Consider the following 17,236-nt stretch of genomic DNA (forward strand, 5'->3'; position numbering starts at 1 on the left):
TGTGTACAAGAAGTTTTGTGTCTGTGTGTATATATGAGTGCACAATTTTTGATAGATAGTTTCAAAAGTAAAACTGTGAGAAATATTAACACTCATTTCAAAATCTGTCCTCCCCAGAGATGGGTGTCTTTGAGTCAGACCACAAGACCCCTCTAAGTGTTATGGACTGAAATGTGCTTTCCTAAAACTCACACATTAAAGTGCTAACCACCAACATGACTCTACCTGGAGAAAGTGCTTTTCAGCAGGTCAAATAATATCTTATGTGTGCTGTTCATCAGGAGAAAGATTTCTGGAAATATCAAGCCAGTATGACCTTGATCTTGTATTTTCAAACTTCACAACTATAAGAAGTAAATTTCCATGATATAAAACATATTATCTATGGAATTTTGTTGGCAAATTAATACAGCCTTATTTCTGCCAGCATTTCCTGCAGTCACCTAGAAGGTTCACACCATTATCAGGGAAACATAGAAGCTAACGCTATGACTTCAGATGGACAAACCTCTAGAAACACAAGAAAGATACCCTTCTCAATGACCCAGAAAAAATAAAAAATATATCAAATCCAAGGACAGTAGAAAAAAGTGAATAATAAGGATCACAGTAGAAATAAATAAGGAAGAAACTTGAGAAATTACAATTAATAAAATTAAGAGCGAGTTCATTGAAAAGAAAAAAACAATTCTCAAGCTATAATAAGAGAAACAGGAAATGATCCAAATGGATGCAATCAAAGAGAAGAAATAATATCTATTCAAACAGGAAAGTAAGAATTCACATTCATATTTTTGTTTGCAGATAGCATGATTTTATATGGAGAGAAACCTAAGAACATCATCAAGAAAATTCTGAAAATGACAAATGAACTTAGCAAAATTGACAATACAAAATAAAATCAGTTGCACTTTTGTACATAATAGTCAACTCAGGTGGGAAACAAATTATAAGAACAAACATATTTACAATTTTCACAAGAAAATAAAATACCTCGCAATAAATTTAATCCAGGATATGAAAGCCCTCTACAATACAAGTCACATAACAATGATGAAAGAAAATAAATATATAAACATTGAAAAGATGTCTAATGAACCTTGATTGAAACAATTTGTATGATTGAGCTTTTATACTAACCAAAGCAATGTGCACCTTTGATGCAATTTGCATTGAAATACCAATTAAATTCTTCACAGAGGGAATAGCACTGGGGCACAATGGGTTACATTGCCACCTGCAATGTGAGGATCCCATAGCAGAATAATTGTTTAAGTACTGTCAGCTCTACTTTTGATCCAGCTCTCTGTTAATGTGATTGAGAAAGCAGGACAAGATGACTCAAGTACCTGAGTCTTTGCCACCAATGTGGGAGATGGAGATGGAGTTCCAGACTCTAGATTTGTCCTAGCTCAGCACCAGCCATTGTTTCCTTTATGGAAGTGAACCAAGAGATGAAAGATCTCTTTCACTCTCTTACCCTCTTTGTCGCTCTGTCTTTCAAATAAATAAATCTTTTCAAAAAGAAAACCACTTCTTCACAGAACTAGAAAATAAAAAAAAAACTAAACTTCATTTGAAATCAGAAAGCCCCAAATTTCAAAGCCATCTTGAACAACATAATAAATCTGAAGGCAGCACAATATCTAATTTCAAGACATTATAAAAGTAGTGTAAGCACTGGCATAATATCAGACACATAGTTCAATGGAATAGAACAAACATCTCAGAAATAAACCCACACTTCCACAAGCAACTTATGTTTAACAAATGAATAAAAATATCCTGAAAAAAGAAGAATCTTTTTAAAAATGGTCCAGAGAAAACTGATTATCCATATGTAGAAGACTAAAAATAAAACCTAACACCTCTTACACTATGTAAAAGTGAACTCACAGTAATTAAATACCTAAATAGAAGACCAAAAACTAAGTAAACATAGGGAAAGTATAGAACACTGGCATAGAAACAGCTATTGTATAAGATTCCAAAAGCACAAGCAATAAAAATAAAAATAAATTTGATAATAACAAATAAGATACTTCATACAAAAAAGTAATCATCAGAGTCAAGATACAATGAGCACAGTGGCAGAAAACACTTGAAAAATCTGAATATAACAAAGGATTTATATCCAGAATATATCAAGAATTGGAAAGACTTTAAACAAAAAAATAGCACAGTTCAGAAATGGGCAATGATCATAATAGACATTCTATCAGAAAAAATATAAATGGTCAAAACATGTGAATGTGCTCAATGTCACTAACCATTAGGCAAATGTAAATCAAACCACAAAATGAGGATCCAAAACCTATAAGAGAATGCAATGCTCAGGTTTTTGTCTGTGCATTGAGTGGGTTTAGAAGATCCTGTTCACCTGCAGAGAGAAGAATCTACATGTAGGCAAAGAAAATCTTACTCTTTTTCTAATAGGCTTGTTTGAATCTTGACCAGTGCCTGTTAGCCTTGCCACAAACTTTCCAGTTTCACTAATTTCCTTCTGCTAAACTCTTATTTAATCTCCTCTCTGTATAGTAGTCCTTCTATCTATTGAGGACACATTTTGTCTTGTTTTGTTGTATTCCTTCTGTCTGTTATTAAGTTCTTGTAAGGAATTGTGACCCTCAAAAGATCCATTCATTTATGCAGTCTTCAGTTTTCATTAGTGACTACATGCCAAATAGTATGTTAAAGGTAAGGCATAGATCAGAGTTTGTGAAATCAAGAGGCTTCCATAGCCTTGGCAACTCATGACAAGAGCCTTGGGTGATTGCTGACATCATAAATAAGAGTGTCAATTGTTAAATCAACAATGGGAGTCACTGCACACCTACTCCCCATGTAGGATCTTTGTCCTTAATGTGTTGTACTATGCGAATTAACAGTAAAACTACTACTCAAACAGTGCTTTTTAAACTTTTATTTAATAAATATAAATTTCCAAAGTACAGCATATGGATTACAGTGGCTTTTTCCTTCCCCATAACTTCCCTCCTACCCGCAAACCTCCCATCTCCTGCTCCCTCTCCCATTCCATGCACATCAAGATTCATTTTCAATTATCTTATACAGAGAACAATTTAGTATATACTAAGTAAAGATTTTCATCAGTTTGCACCCACACAGAAACACAAAGTGTAAAGTACTATTTGGGTACTAGTTATAGCATTAATTCACATTGTACAATACATTAAGGTCAGAGATCCTACATGAGGAGTAAGTGCACAGCAACTCCCATTACTGACTTAACAATTCACACTCTTGTTTATGGCATCAGTAATCAACCTAGGCTCTTGTCATTAATTGCCAAGGCTATGGAAGCCTTTTGAGTTCACCGACTCTGATCTTTAGGCAAGGTCATAGTCAAAGTGGAAATCCTCTCCTCCCTTCAGAGAAAGGTACCTCCTTCTTGGATGGCCCTGTTCTTTCCACTGGAATCTCACTCGCAGAGATATTTCATTCAGGTTTTTTTTTTTTGACAGAGTGTCTTGCCTTTCCATGCCTAAAATACTCTCATGGGCTCTTCAGCCAGATCCGAATGCCTTAAGGGATGATTCTGAGGCCAGAGTGCTTCAAAAAGTACTTTATACTTTGTGTTTCTGTGTGGGTATGTGGTGGAATGTGAAGGCCATGCCAAGGTGGCCACTGGCAAGCGAGCATCAGTTACTCAGGAATGGCTTTGGAAACTGCCTGGCAACAGGCTGTGATTGGATGGCTTTGGAAACTGCCTGGTGACAGGCTGTGATTGGATGGTTTTGGAAACTGCCTGGCAAACTGTGATTGGATGGCTTTGGAAACCACCTGGCAAACTGTGATTGGTTGGGGCATAGACCGCCCCTGGACAGGATTGGCTGGTCTTGGCTATATAAACTGTTGTACCACCTGAAATAAACGAGTCTGTGGGCTTCTTGCCTCAAGCCTGCTTTCACCCGACTCCCAGAGTCTGTGTGGTGACTCTGCGCCTCTTGCCCCCACCATGTTGCTCCTCTCAGAAACGAACCCACTGCAACATCGTTGAAAAATCAACTGCAACATCTGGTGTGCCAACATGACTGAGAAAGAGACAGCATGTCGGACTCAGCGAGGTCCCCCCTGGATTTTGGCAAGTAGGCCCCTCAGTGTTTTGTGTGCTGTTCGGTTCTGTGAGGGTGAGCACAGAACCCTCTCCTATGCCCCTTTCCTTGTCCTTGTCCTCGGTCTAAGTGACCCCAGGTTAGCACACACTGCCCAGAAGCATAAGTCCTTCTCGGCTCCTCCTTTTACTTTCGGTTCGCCCAGCGAATTCACATAAGGGACTGATCATCCCAGAATTCGGAACCAAGTCATCTTCCCTCACTGAGAGAGGTGACGCTCCGGAGACACCATGTGGGCATACGGCCTTGACCTAATGAATCAAGGAAGTCCCCCACTAAGCACAGGACATACGTGCGATCTGATACACCACTGTCTGTTTGTCTAACGTAGGGAAACCTCCTGCAAAATGCCATCAACAGCTGAGGTGCTAGGAATTTGCTTTAAGGCAGCAGTGCTGTATGTGTCTTTCCTTTGGCTAGAGTTGGCGTACCGTGCTGCTCTTAAGCTCTCAGACATGGGAAAGATACCCCCCTCTCAGAATCCTGTGCAGATTATCAAAGATAGTGAATCTGTGAGTGATAGGAGCCTGGAACTCCAGGTCCCTGTCTTACAGACAATGGTTGATGACTTAGGGAGAGAGAGCTCCGACAGTGAAAAAAATAATGTAGCGAACAAGGTAGCGAACAAGGTAGCAACAAGGTAGCAATGCCTAGTCAGCCACCCCTCACATACCTGTGGGATGAACTAAGAGGACCTCTACACAATAACTCATGCAAGGTCATCCCATCTGCACCCAGTGAGGATCCCCACATTTGTGGCAGTACTCGGACACCCCAAGCTCTTAGGGCAGCCGCTAGATCCCATGCCATCAGCATGTTTGCTGTTAATATTGAAGTGTATGCAAAATTCAGGCCCTGGATTCCAATGCTTGTAAAAAGGCTTCTGTTAACCAAAGGTCGAGGATATGCTTATATCTTTCCAGAGAATGCAGAACAGCCCATTTGGGTACCAGCCAGAAACATCAAGCCTGCAACTGACAGCCAACCAGAACCAGCTGAACAAGACCTAGAATCCGCCTTGTTAGCAGACACACCTGCCCTTTCATCTGCCCATAGCCACATCTGTTACTGTTTTGTACCCCACTAGCTTTGGTCAGCCACTCAAATGGCCCACAGCCTGTGTGTGGCCGTGCCATTCCTGATAACCATTATTCCTCATTCCTATCCCTATCTGAGCAAGCAATCCTGTGGTCTCTCGATTTGAGCGCTGGTTAGTCAATGACGGGTAAGATCCCCTAAGGGACAACCTAAGACAGGCACAGCTGCATACAGAGACCACATGGAAATGGGGTCAACAATGGTATGGCCAAGAATCATGCCTCCCATTGCTCAAAAATAAACGAAAAGGGGGAAATGTGGTGGAATGAGAAGGCCATGCCAAGGTGACCACTGGCAAGTGAGCATCAGTTACTCAGGAATGGCTTTGGAAACAGGCTGTGATTGGATGGCTTTGGAAACTGCCTGGCAAACTGTGACTGGATGGCTTTGGAAACCGTCTAGAAAACTGATTGGATGACTTTGGAAACCACCTGGCAAACTGTGGTTGGGGCATAGACCTCCCCTTGACAGGATTGGCTGGTCTTGGCTATATAAACTGTTGTACCACCTGAAATAAACGAGTCTGTGGGCTTCTTGCCTCAAGCCTGCTTTCACCTCACTCCCAGAGTCTGTGTGGTGACTCTGTGCCTCTTGCCCCCACCATGCTGCTCCTCTCAGAAATGAACCCACTGCAACATTGTTGAGAAATCAACAGCAACCTGGGTGCAAGCTGTTGAAATCTTTACTTAATATAAAGTTGATCTGTGTATAAAGATAATTGAAAATGAATCTTGATGAAGAATGGGATGGGAAAGGGAGTGAGATGGATGGTTGCAGGTGGGAGGGAGGTTATGGGGAGAAAAGCCACTATAATCCAAAAGTTGTACTTTGGAAATTTATATTTATTAAATAAAAGTTGAAAAAAGGGCAAGGCATAGGCCAGAAACTAAGCAAAGTTCACTGTGCTTAAAGCAGAGTTGGGGTCAGGAGCCATTCACTAAGACAAAGATGGAGAAGTAGGCAGAAATGAGATACAAAAGAGTCATGTAGCTTTCTTATTAGCATGGAGATATGAAGGTGGAATAAGGTGGCAGCTATTGTGTTTTACTTTCTGCTTGAGGAATTGATTGAAGTTGAGAACAAGACTGGGAGCCATGTTAGATAAATGTTGCAATTCCATTTGTGTAGGAGATAGCAGATCTAAGGAAGGTGGCTAGTGGAATGAAGAGATTTGAGCAGGGAGATGGCAATTGGAATGAAGAGAATTGAGCAGCTAAGGAATAGAATCATCCAGTCATAGATAAATAAATGGAAAAAGGAAAGAATTGATGATTCCCAAATATTTGTCTTTTAGAGTAGTTTGAATGTTAGTGACATATTCCAAGATAAGGATTACTAAAGTGGAAGAAAGTTTTACTTTTAATTTTGCTCATATTGATTTTGAGGAACAAGTAAAGGTTATAATTGATATATGAGTTGTATGCTAAGGAGAAATGTAAATTTATTTAGTATAATATAAAGTATGAATCATGAGGAGTAGAAGAAATTAGCCAGGCACTGCACATTTGTGTAAAGTGTGAAAACGACCACTGCAATGGTAAACATTTGAGCAATATCAATATTGAGTTTTAGGCAGAAGTGATGGCAAATGGACTGAAAATGAATACTCAGAAGTTCAGAGGAAAGCCAGGATATTAGATATGATGTATGCTGAGAGAGGCAGTGTTTGAGGAGGGAGCTTGGAAATGTGTCAGATGCCACCTTCTAATCCCCTTCTTTATTTTTATTAGTTCTCTATCCATTGACCTGCTTTACATTCATAATAAAATTTATTCTTAATGAACATGTATTTTATATTTTCTTATTAGCATGTGATCATATTACCACTAAGAGAAAAAGGTTCTATATTTAGTGCATAAAAAAGGGTTTGGCACATTGTAGAACTTTAATGAAGTGCTGAGTGAATGACATTCACTCAGTCAATAAGGAATTAAAAGCATAAATTGCATTAACCAACACAGTAATTACTAATGACCTTGGAAAGAGCAATTTGAGAGGAATACTGGGAATAAAAATAAGGCTTCAATAAATTGAATAACAGAAAGAAAGAAAACTGGGTTTATGCCAACATTGAAGACTTCTTTGAAGAATTTAAATTGATATTGAGAGGGACTGGTACTGTGGCATAGTGAGTTAAGCTGCCACCTTTGATGCCAGCATCCTATTGAGTACCAGTTTGAGTCTGGGCTACTTCACTTACAATTCAACTCCCTTCTAAGGCACCTGAGAAAGTAGCAGAACATGAATCAAAGACCTGGACTACTGCCTCTTATGTGGGAGACCTGAATAAACCCTGATTTGAGCTAGTCTCAGCCCCATCTGTTGTGACATTTTGGGTAATGAGCCAACAGATGAGAGATCTGCCTGTCTTTCCCTCTCTCTTATTAAATAAATAAATCTTAATAAACTTATAAAAGAAAAAAGTCACTGTAATCCAAAAGCTGTACTTTGGAAATTTATATTTATTAAATTAAAGTTAAAAAATAAACTGATAAAAGAAAAAGACAATGGTATATCATCTTATTCCAAAAAGATAAAAAATAATAAATGATGGAGAGGACATGGGAAAAGAAACCACCATACATTACGGGTGAAAATGCAAATTAGTACAGGTGTTATGGAGAACAGTATGGCCATTCCTCAAAAAACATAAAAGTAAATCTACCATGACATAGTTATCTTACTCTTGGCTATACAGTAGAAAGAAATGAAATCAGCATAGCATATCAAAGAGACAACAATTTTTCTATAGTCACTACAATGCAGTTCACAGCAGCTAGGATTTGGAACCAATCTAGCTGTCAATCAATGAAAAAGTGGACAAGGGAATATCATTTAGACACAAAAAGAATAAAATGTTATATCCTGCAAAATGTAAAGTAGGAAGTCATAAAATTAACTGAAATAAGCCAGGACCAAAAACACAAATGTCACATGTTCCTTGTCATCTATGGAAGTGAAAAAAATAATGAATCTGACCATAGAATTGAGATTATTAGAGGTTGGGAAGGGTAGAGGCTAGGGATAGAGGGGGACTGAATAACAGGCAGCAAAATAATACTGAAGCAGAAGTAACTTTGGTGTTCCATAATACAATTTGATGACTACAGTTCACCACATTAGGTATTATGTAAGGGTCTGGAGGAGAGGAGTTAGTAGGATCAAATTTATAAAGAGGAAATTGGAAACATAGCAGTCTAGCTTCATCAATTTCTATGTCGTATATATGTTCAAATATGCCACTATACCCTATAATAATATGACTAGTAAAAATTAATCAAAAATTATTAATTTTTTTGACAGGCAGAGTGGACAGTGAGAGACAGAGAGAAATGTATTCATTTTCTGTTGGTTCACCCCCCAATGGACACTGCAGCCAGCGCACTGCGCTGATCCGAAGCCAGGAGTCAGGTGGTTCCTCCTGGTCTCCCATGTGGGTGCAGGGCCCAAGCACTTGGGCCATCCTCCACTGCCTTTCCAGGCCACAGCAGAGAGCTGGACTGGAAGAGGAGCAACCAGGACAGAATCCAGCACTCCGACCGGGACTAGAAACCAGGATGCCGGTGCCGCAGGCAAAGGATTAGCCTATTGAGTCACGGCACCAGCAAGGATCCACTTCTTAAGCTAGTTACTGGTGCCAACTAGTAACAGGGTCCAATGAATTCCCTGTACTACATAGGAAGGTAACATAAAAGTGCCTTCTTCTGGCAAGAATACGAATTGATACAAAGGGAAAATTTCTTACAATTGGTCAACCAAAGTCAGGAAGAGAGATCACATGGAGTCAATGGCAAGTTTGGTTCCTCAATCCTAATCCTGCAAAGAACTTAATCAATGGCTACAACCATTCCTGATATTGTATGAGGAGCAAAGTGATCTAATTTGGAAGATAGCTAAGAATGGAGTCTCCTGGCCTGCCTCTTGTGATGCCATCTTCAAGGGAAATGTTCACTATGATCATGATCATGATCATAGATCATGAACTTTTTGAAATGCCTTCATAAGAATATATATGCGTGAGGCTAGTATTGTGGCATAATAGGATAATCACCATCTTTGAAGCTGGTATCCCTTATGGACAATAGTTCATGTTCCAGCTGCTCCACTTCTGCTCTAATTCCTGCTGATAAGCCTGGGAAAGCAGTGAAAGATGATCAAAATCCTTGGCTCTTAGACTCACATGGGAAACATGGGTGAAGCTCCTAAATCATGGCTTCAGCCTGGCCCATCCTTAGCCATTGCATCCACTTGGGTAGTGCATCAGTGGGCGAAAATCTCTCTCTGCCTGTCTCTCTGCCTTATGAATGAAATGAAAATAAGTAAATAATTTTTTTAATTTTTTTATTTGACAGATAGACAGTGAGAGAGAGAGAAAGGTCTTACTTCCATTTGTTCACCCCCCAAATGGCCACTACAGCTGGCATGCTGCGCTGATCCAAAGCCAGGAGCCAGGGGCTTCCTCCAGGTCTCCCACTCAAGCACTTGGGCCATCCTCCACTGCCTTCCTGGACCACAGCAGAGAGCTGGACTGGAAGAGGAGCAGCTGGGACTAGAACCAGTGCCCAAATGGGATGCCAGTGCTGCAGGCAGAGGATTAGCCAAGTAAGCCATGGCACTGGTCCCAGTAAATAAAATTTTTAAAAGTGATATATATGCATGCATCTTTTTTTCGCTATAAAGGGGCATTTTTTTTCTGTGCTTTGCTTTACATATAAGCATTCTATCCCTAAATCATTTTTCTGGTCATAACATATTTAGTATTTCATTGTGCAGATATACCATACTGTATTTTACCAATTATCTATCAATATTCATTTAGGTTGTTTATGTTGTATTCCTATCATAAACAGTATTACAAATAAATTGCATAATCTTTATATATTTGGCCAAATATATGTAAGATAAAATCCTTTAGTTGAACCCTACCAATGGACATTTGAATTTATAGTATTTTGCATAGAAATCTGTTAAATTATCCTCCAAAGAGACTACTGCATTGCACTACTACCAATAAGAGTGAAAGTGCTTGTTTTCCTACATCTTCAACAAGTGTGTGTGATCAGACTCAGAATTCCTTCAGATGCTTCCAATTTCCCATTTCTTCTGACCTCTATCATCAAGTTTTCTTTCCTTCTTTCCACTTCTCTGTTAAGATGGTCCTGCATTTATTTCCTCTACATTTACCTTCTGCCATCCCTCATTCTGCCAACCTCATTTTGCTGGTCTCAAACTCCCCTTATACATCCCTAAAGTTCAGCACAACTGAATAGAAAACAGGTGCTCTATCACTGGTCTCCCAATTTGCCAGCCTCCTGAACCAACAGAGAATGTTAATCAGAAAACATGGCAAAACCTAATCTGGGTCACATTATAAGAAATAACTTCCTATTGGTATAGCCATGAGGAAAAGTCTTCTTGAAGAATTCTGTATTGTCTTTTGTTAAAATGAAATCTGTGGCTGGTATAGTGAGTGAAGCTGCCATGTGGAGTGCTGGCATCCCATATGGGCACCATTTTGAGTCCTGGCTGCTCCATTTCTGATCCAGCTCCCTGCTAATGAGCCTGAGAAAGCAGCAGAGGATGGCTCCAGTGCTTAGGCCCCTTCACCCACACAGGAGACCTGGATGAAGCTCCTGGCTCCTGGCTTCAGTCTATCCCAGCCCTGGCTGTTGCAATCATTAAAGCAGTGAACCAGCAGATGGAAGATTTATCTCCCTCCCTCTCTCTCTTCCTCCCCCTGCCACTCTCTGTATGCGTGTGTGTGTGTGTGTGTCTGCCTATCCCTCTGGCTTTCAACTAAATAAATAAACCTTTAAAAAAAGGAAATACAGGTAACTTTAAAAACAATGGAATTCTTTTTCTATATTCCATATTGGCTGGGATCCCTGTCTTTTGAAACAATAGCTTGTGATTTTTATTCATTACACCTTCTTGGGAACTGGAGTGAGAGTAAGTAAAAACAGGGATGAAAGACAGGGGAGAAAACAACCCTAAAAATACCACATTGTAAAGTAGGAACAAATGGGCAAGAAGGCTGAAGGTGAGGGGGGAAAAAAGTGAAATTCTTAAATCCCCAAAAAAAGGAAGGAATGAAGAAGGAAGTATTACATAGGGAAGTATGGTTATGTTCTTAAGATTGTATCCACGAAATACATTGAATCTATCCTCTATATATTAAATATATTAAATAAAAGTATTTAAAAATGAAAAGTTCTTTCCTTTATTGCATCACTACTGCCTCACTCCAGTACTCCAAACACAGAATCCAAGGACAGGCATGGGTTGCAGGGTGGGTCTCAGTGGAAAGAACAACGCCAGCCCTATTTCTCTAACAGAAACCTTTGCATCCTGACTCCTGATCCAGCAAAGCTCTACCTACCAACCATAATCAACTTCATAAAATAACCCTTAGAACAAAGCCTCAGAGAAAAGCAATGACAGCACCATTTCTTCGCCTATGAAGCATCTTAGAAATTAGCATGCTGCTGGGGCCAGCACTGTAGTGAGGAATATTAATACTCCACATGCAGCACCAGCATCCCATATGGGCAATGCTTCTAGTTCCAGCTCTCTGCTATGACCTAGGAAAGCAGTGGAAGATGGCCCAAGTGCTTGGGCCCCTGCACCTGTGTGGGAGACTGGGCAGAAGCTCTTGGCTTCTGGCTTTGGATTAGTGCAGCTCCAGTTTTTGTAGCCATTTGGGGAGTGAACCAGCAGAAGGAAGACCTTTCTCTCTGTCTCTCCCTCTCACTTTAACTCCAAGTCTCAAATAAATAAATAAAATTGTTAAAAAAAGAATAAAGAAGTTAGCATGCTGCCAAACAAAGTAAGATTATGGTCAAGTTATGTATAAAGAACACAAGGATGCAAAGTCAGGAGGCAGTTTGTTGTTTTATGAGCACCCACAGTGAATTGCAGATGATAGAATGTGATGCATCCCAAAATGGGAACTAAAGTAGGAAGCCCAGAAAAACCAGTGCTCAACAAGACTTTGAGATTTACAAGAGTAAATTTTTCTTAGTAGATAAGACAAAACACATTGTTTATTTTTTGCAATGTTTTAAAGATTTATTTTAATCCATTTGAAAGACAAAGTTACAGAGAGAGGTAGAGACAGAGGAGGGAGATAGAGAGATCTCCCATCTACTGGTTCACTCCCCATAATGGCTGCAATGGCTGAAACTGAGCTCATCTTAAGTCAGGAGCAAGAAACTTCCTTCAGGTCTCCCACATGGGTGCAAGGATCTAAAGACTTAGGCCCTCCTCTGCTGCTTTTTCAGGCACACGAGCAGGAAGCTGGATTGGAAGTGGAACAGTCCACGTGGGATGCCAGTGCTGCAGACAGAGGCTTTAACTCGTTGCACCACAATGCGAGCCCCATCATTTTTAATCTAATTATCTTTTCATTTCATTTTAAAGGCATGGGGGAGGAGGGAGAAGCAAAGGAATTTCTTCCATTTGCTAGTATGTCCCCAAATGCCCACAATATCTGGGAATGTGCCAGCCTGAAGCCAGGATCCTGGCACTCCATCTAGGCCTGGGTAAGTTCAGCTGATTTTGAGAACACACAGTCCTAGGAGATACCTGCCTTTTATAAACACATGTTTCATTATAAAATAACACCAACTACTATAAACACATGTCTCATTATAAAATAACACCAACCTAGGCTTCTAGGTGTGGGGAACTGCAGGCTGGCCACCTGTGGGAACCTCCTCATTTTTGTACCTACATAGCTTGCAGCAATCGGTCGACCACAAGTCCTACGAAAACAACCAAGTTGAAACAGGATGGACTCTGCATAAACAACTAGGAGGAACCAGGTGAAACAGATGAACTTTTGACCTGAGGCTATACGTGCCCTTTCATCGGATTGGACAACATTAGCATAAACTGCACGTGAAGAGAACCGCTATTGGCTGTGGAGCACATGCTCCACGGGACTTGGGATATAAAGGGACATTGGGATCTGAGCAGGGGGCTTCCCCTCCTCCTCTTTTCTCCTCTCCCCTTGCCCTTTCCTTCTGTCTCCACGAATCAAGTTCCTTGAGAACCGAGAAACAGTGACCATGTCGTGACTGCGTTGGATCCTTGCTGGCGAGGGTTCCACACTAGGACTTGAGAGAAAACTTTAAAATACCTCACAGATAAGAGCAAAGCATTAATCCAGAGACTGCTATGAACCAACAGATTTCAAGAGTTCATCTCTGGGGTGGTCAAGAAAGCAGAGTCAGTCATAGCAGTTCTGGGCCCCCTTGACCCTGGAGTGGGTAAACAAACTAGCTGATTCTAATTTAGGCTGGGTGAAGAGACCAGTAGTCTGGCCAAAGATTGTGTCACCCATTCAGGAATCTGAACAGTAAAGTGGCCTAAAAAGAATCATCAGGAGATGCACACAACAATAGAGTGCTAAGGGGGTAATAAATGTGCAGATTCTAACCCAAGACAGCAGAAAATGCCAACCTTCTCTTCTGTTGTAAAGTTTCCTTACTATATTTTAAAGGCATTGGAAAACATATCTGTGGACAATTCATATGTAAGACACACATGAACTATTAAAAATTGGTCTGTAAATATTAGCATTATGTCATTGAGAAATGAACATCAATAAGAACCTCAGGGGGAGACACTTAAAGGGAATTACTTCAGTCTGCTTCCTAGGGAATTATGCATCCTACATGAATTCTTCTTACACAATGGCCCAATTGTTTGGGCCCCTGCCACTCCCATAGGAGACTCAGAAGAAGCTCCTGGCTCCTGGATTCAACTTGGCCCAGCCCTGACAATTATGGCCATTTAGGGAGTAAGCAAACAGATGAAAAATTCTCTCTCTCTCTCTCTTTCCCTCTCCTTATCCTCTCATCTCTCTCTTTTCTACCTGTAACTCTTTCAAATAAAAATATTTTAAAAGAAATTATAGATATATAATAATTTTATCTCCCAATGAATAGTGCAATGCTAATTGAAAGTGAGTTTAAACCAGTTTTAAATGTCTAATATAAGCTCTAGGAAAATTACCAAAAGAAAAATTTAGGAAACACTTATCTTTGATATCTTAATAGAATAGACAAAGTGAAATTCTAGCAAAACAAGGAGATACTGATATTTAGAATAGTGGGTAATAAGTTATTCATCATGTATAGGAGTACCTGTGTTTGAGTCTTTTAGAAGAAGACAACAGCAGTCAAATATCCCAGAAGCCAAGAGAGGAGGGATTCCCAAGATGAAATAGTTGTTGGTACCTTATACTACCGAGGATCCTCATTCTTAAACTTGTTGCCAATGCCAACTGGTAACAGAATCCAGAGATCCCCCTTTACTACATAGGAGGGTAATACCAAGGTTCTTTCCTCTGGTGAGAATGCAAATGGATTCAAAGGGGCAATTTCTTACAACTGATTTTAACCGAAGTCAGGAAGAGAGATGAGCACATATCAAATGGAGTCAATAATAAGTCTCAGTCCCTCAACCCTAACCATTCAAAGAACTCAGTCAATGTCTGCAAGCATTCCTGATGTTGCATGAGGAGCAAAGTAATCTAACTTGGAAGAGGGTTAAGAATGGAATCTCTTGGCCTGCTTTCATAGTGCCAGCTTGAAGGAAACATTCTTATAGAAATGACCACTCACAGAGCTGGTTTAATGGAATTACACTGATGACTCACATCTACTCTCTGTCCACTCCATTTTGTTCATTTAAAAAAAAAAGCACTTGACCATGTTTAAGTCTCCTCATTTAAAAAGAAAAAAAAACACTTTTTTCATTCATTCATTTGAATGAGTGAACAAAAGGGGAAAATGCACAGACACTTTTTCCATCTGTTACATCTCTTCCCAAATGAAACAGGGCCATCTGAAGCCATGATTCAGGATCTCTCGTGTTGGTAGAAAGAATCTTAGCACTTTGACCATCATATGCTGCTTCTCGGTCTTGCGCATTGGCAGGAAGCTAGACTGGAGTGATGACAGGACTAGATTCCATGTACTCCAACACGTAAGGCAGACATCTCAAGTGGTAGCTTAACTCACTGCAACATAACATCTATCCCAAGGCTTTCATTTTTAAACTCTCTTAACTGTGTAACTCCCAATGAGTCTTGGATTTTTGGATGTTGAAATTTAAAAATCCATCACTTAATTTTTTTAAAACATATTCAGAAAGCTAATTTTACAAACAAAATCAGTTTTTCAGCAAACATGACTATACTCCCATCCTTTTAATGATTCAAAGAAAGCATAGCCAGTTAATAATTGATTATGGATCCAGGGGAATCATTTTTCTGCAATAATTCATCACCTCAATTTTCAATTTTTAAATGCTAGATCTTTGTCCTTTCCCATAATACAGTCTTCCAAGATATCTTTTTTTTTAATTTCACAGGTAGACTTATAGACAGAGAGAGAGAGAGACAGAGAGAAAGGTCTTCCTTTCATTGGATCACTCCCTTAATGGCCACCATGGCCAGCACTGCACCGATCTGAAGCCAGGAGCTGGGTACTTCCTCCTGGTCTCCCATGCAGGTGCAGGGACCCAAGCACTTGGGCATCCTCCACTGCCATCCCAGGCCACAGCAGAGAGCTGGATTGGAAGAGGAGCACCCTGACTAGTACCTGGCACCCCAACTGGGACTAGAACCCAGGGTGCAGGCGCCACAGGCGGAGGATTAGCCAAGTGAGCCATGGTGCCAGCCCCAAGATATCTTTTTAAACTAGATGTTAAGAATATTTTTTATGATTTATAGAAAAATTACAAAGATAAAACTGTTTAGAGATACCTCACACCCCAGTTTAATAGTGTAAACCCCAGTAAAAAAGTATAAACTAGGGTTTACACAATTACTAACATCTCATAGTTACATGGCACAATTATCACAATTAATGTTGTAATATTCATATACTATCTTCTTTTTTTTAAGATGTATTTTAATTTGAAAGGCAGATTTACAAGGAAGGAGAGAGGGAGAGGTCTTCCACCCACTAGTTCACTCCACAAAAGACAGCAATGCCTGGGGCTGAGACAAGCAAAAATCAAGAGCCCAGAACTCCATCTGGGTTCCCACATGGGTGGCAGGAAGCCAAGCACTTGGACCATATTATGCTACTTCTACAGATACACTAGCAGGTAACTGGATTGGAAGTGGAGCAGCTGAGATTTTAACCAACACTCAGGTGGGATTACTTGCATTGTAGATGGTAGCTTACATTGGGCCACAATGCTGACTCTGATATTGACTCATCATTAACTAAAGTCTACATTTTATTTGAATTTCCTTTAATTACATAACATAATAATTTGAATTTCCATAATTACATAATATCCTTTATCTGTTCCAGAAACTCCAAATTTCAATTTAAAATGAGAATCTAGATGTTTGAATTATAAAAATATGTGGGGTGGGGGGCTGGTGCTGTGGCACAGTGGGTTAACGCCCTGGCCTGAAGTGCCGGCATCAAATATGGGTGCCAGTTCTAGTCTTGGCTGCTCCTCTTCCGATCCAGCTCTCTGCTATGGCCTGGGAAAGCAGTAGAAGATGGCCCAAGTCCTTGGGCCCCTGCACCCACATGGGAGACTTATATGGAGTTCCAGGCTCCAGGTTTTCAAGTGGCCAAGCCCTGTTCACTGTGGTCATTTGAGGAGTGAACCAGCAGATTCAAGATCCTCATCCTTCTGTCTCTCCCTCTTTCCCTATAAATCTGCCTTTAAAATAAAATTTTTAATTCTTACCAAAAAAAGGGGGAAACAGTAAAACAGGGCCACATCCAAATAACAGCAAGGCTAGAGTTGTGCTGTTCCAAGTGGGAAGTCTCCAGCTTACAGACACTGACATAAAAGACACACTCACAATGTATTTCAAAATAACAGATGAGATGTTTACAAGACAAATTAATATTATGATGACTTCTATTGTAAAGTTACAGTGAGTATAAGCAGATCCCTTCTAGTACAGCCAGGTTAACCCAGTGCCTAATGCAAGGAGACAGCTTGAGGAGGAAGATGTGCTC

The sequence above is a fragment of the Lepus europaeus genome, unplaced genomic scaffold, assembly GCF_033115175.1.
Source record: "Lepus europaeus isolate LE1 unplaced genomic scaffold, mLepTim1.pri SCAFFOLD_66, whole genome shotgun sequence".
NCBI classification, from domain to species: Eukaryota; Metazoa; Chordata; class Mammalia; order Lagomorpha; family Leporidae; genus Lepus; species Lepus europaeus.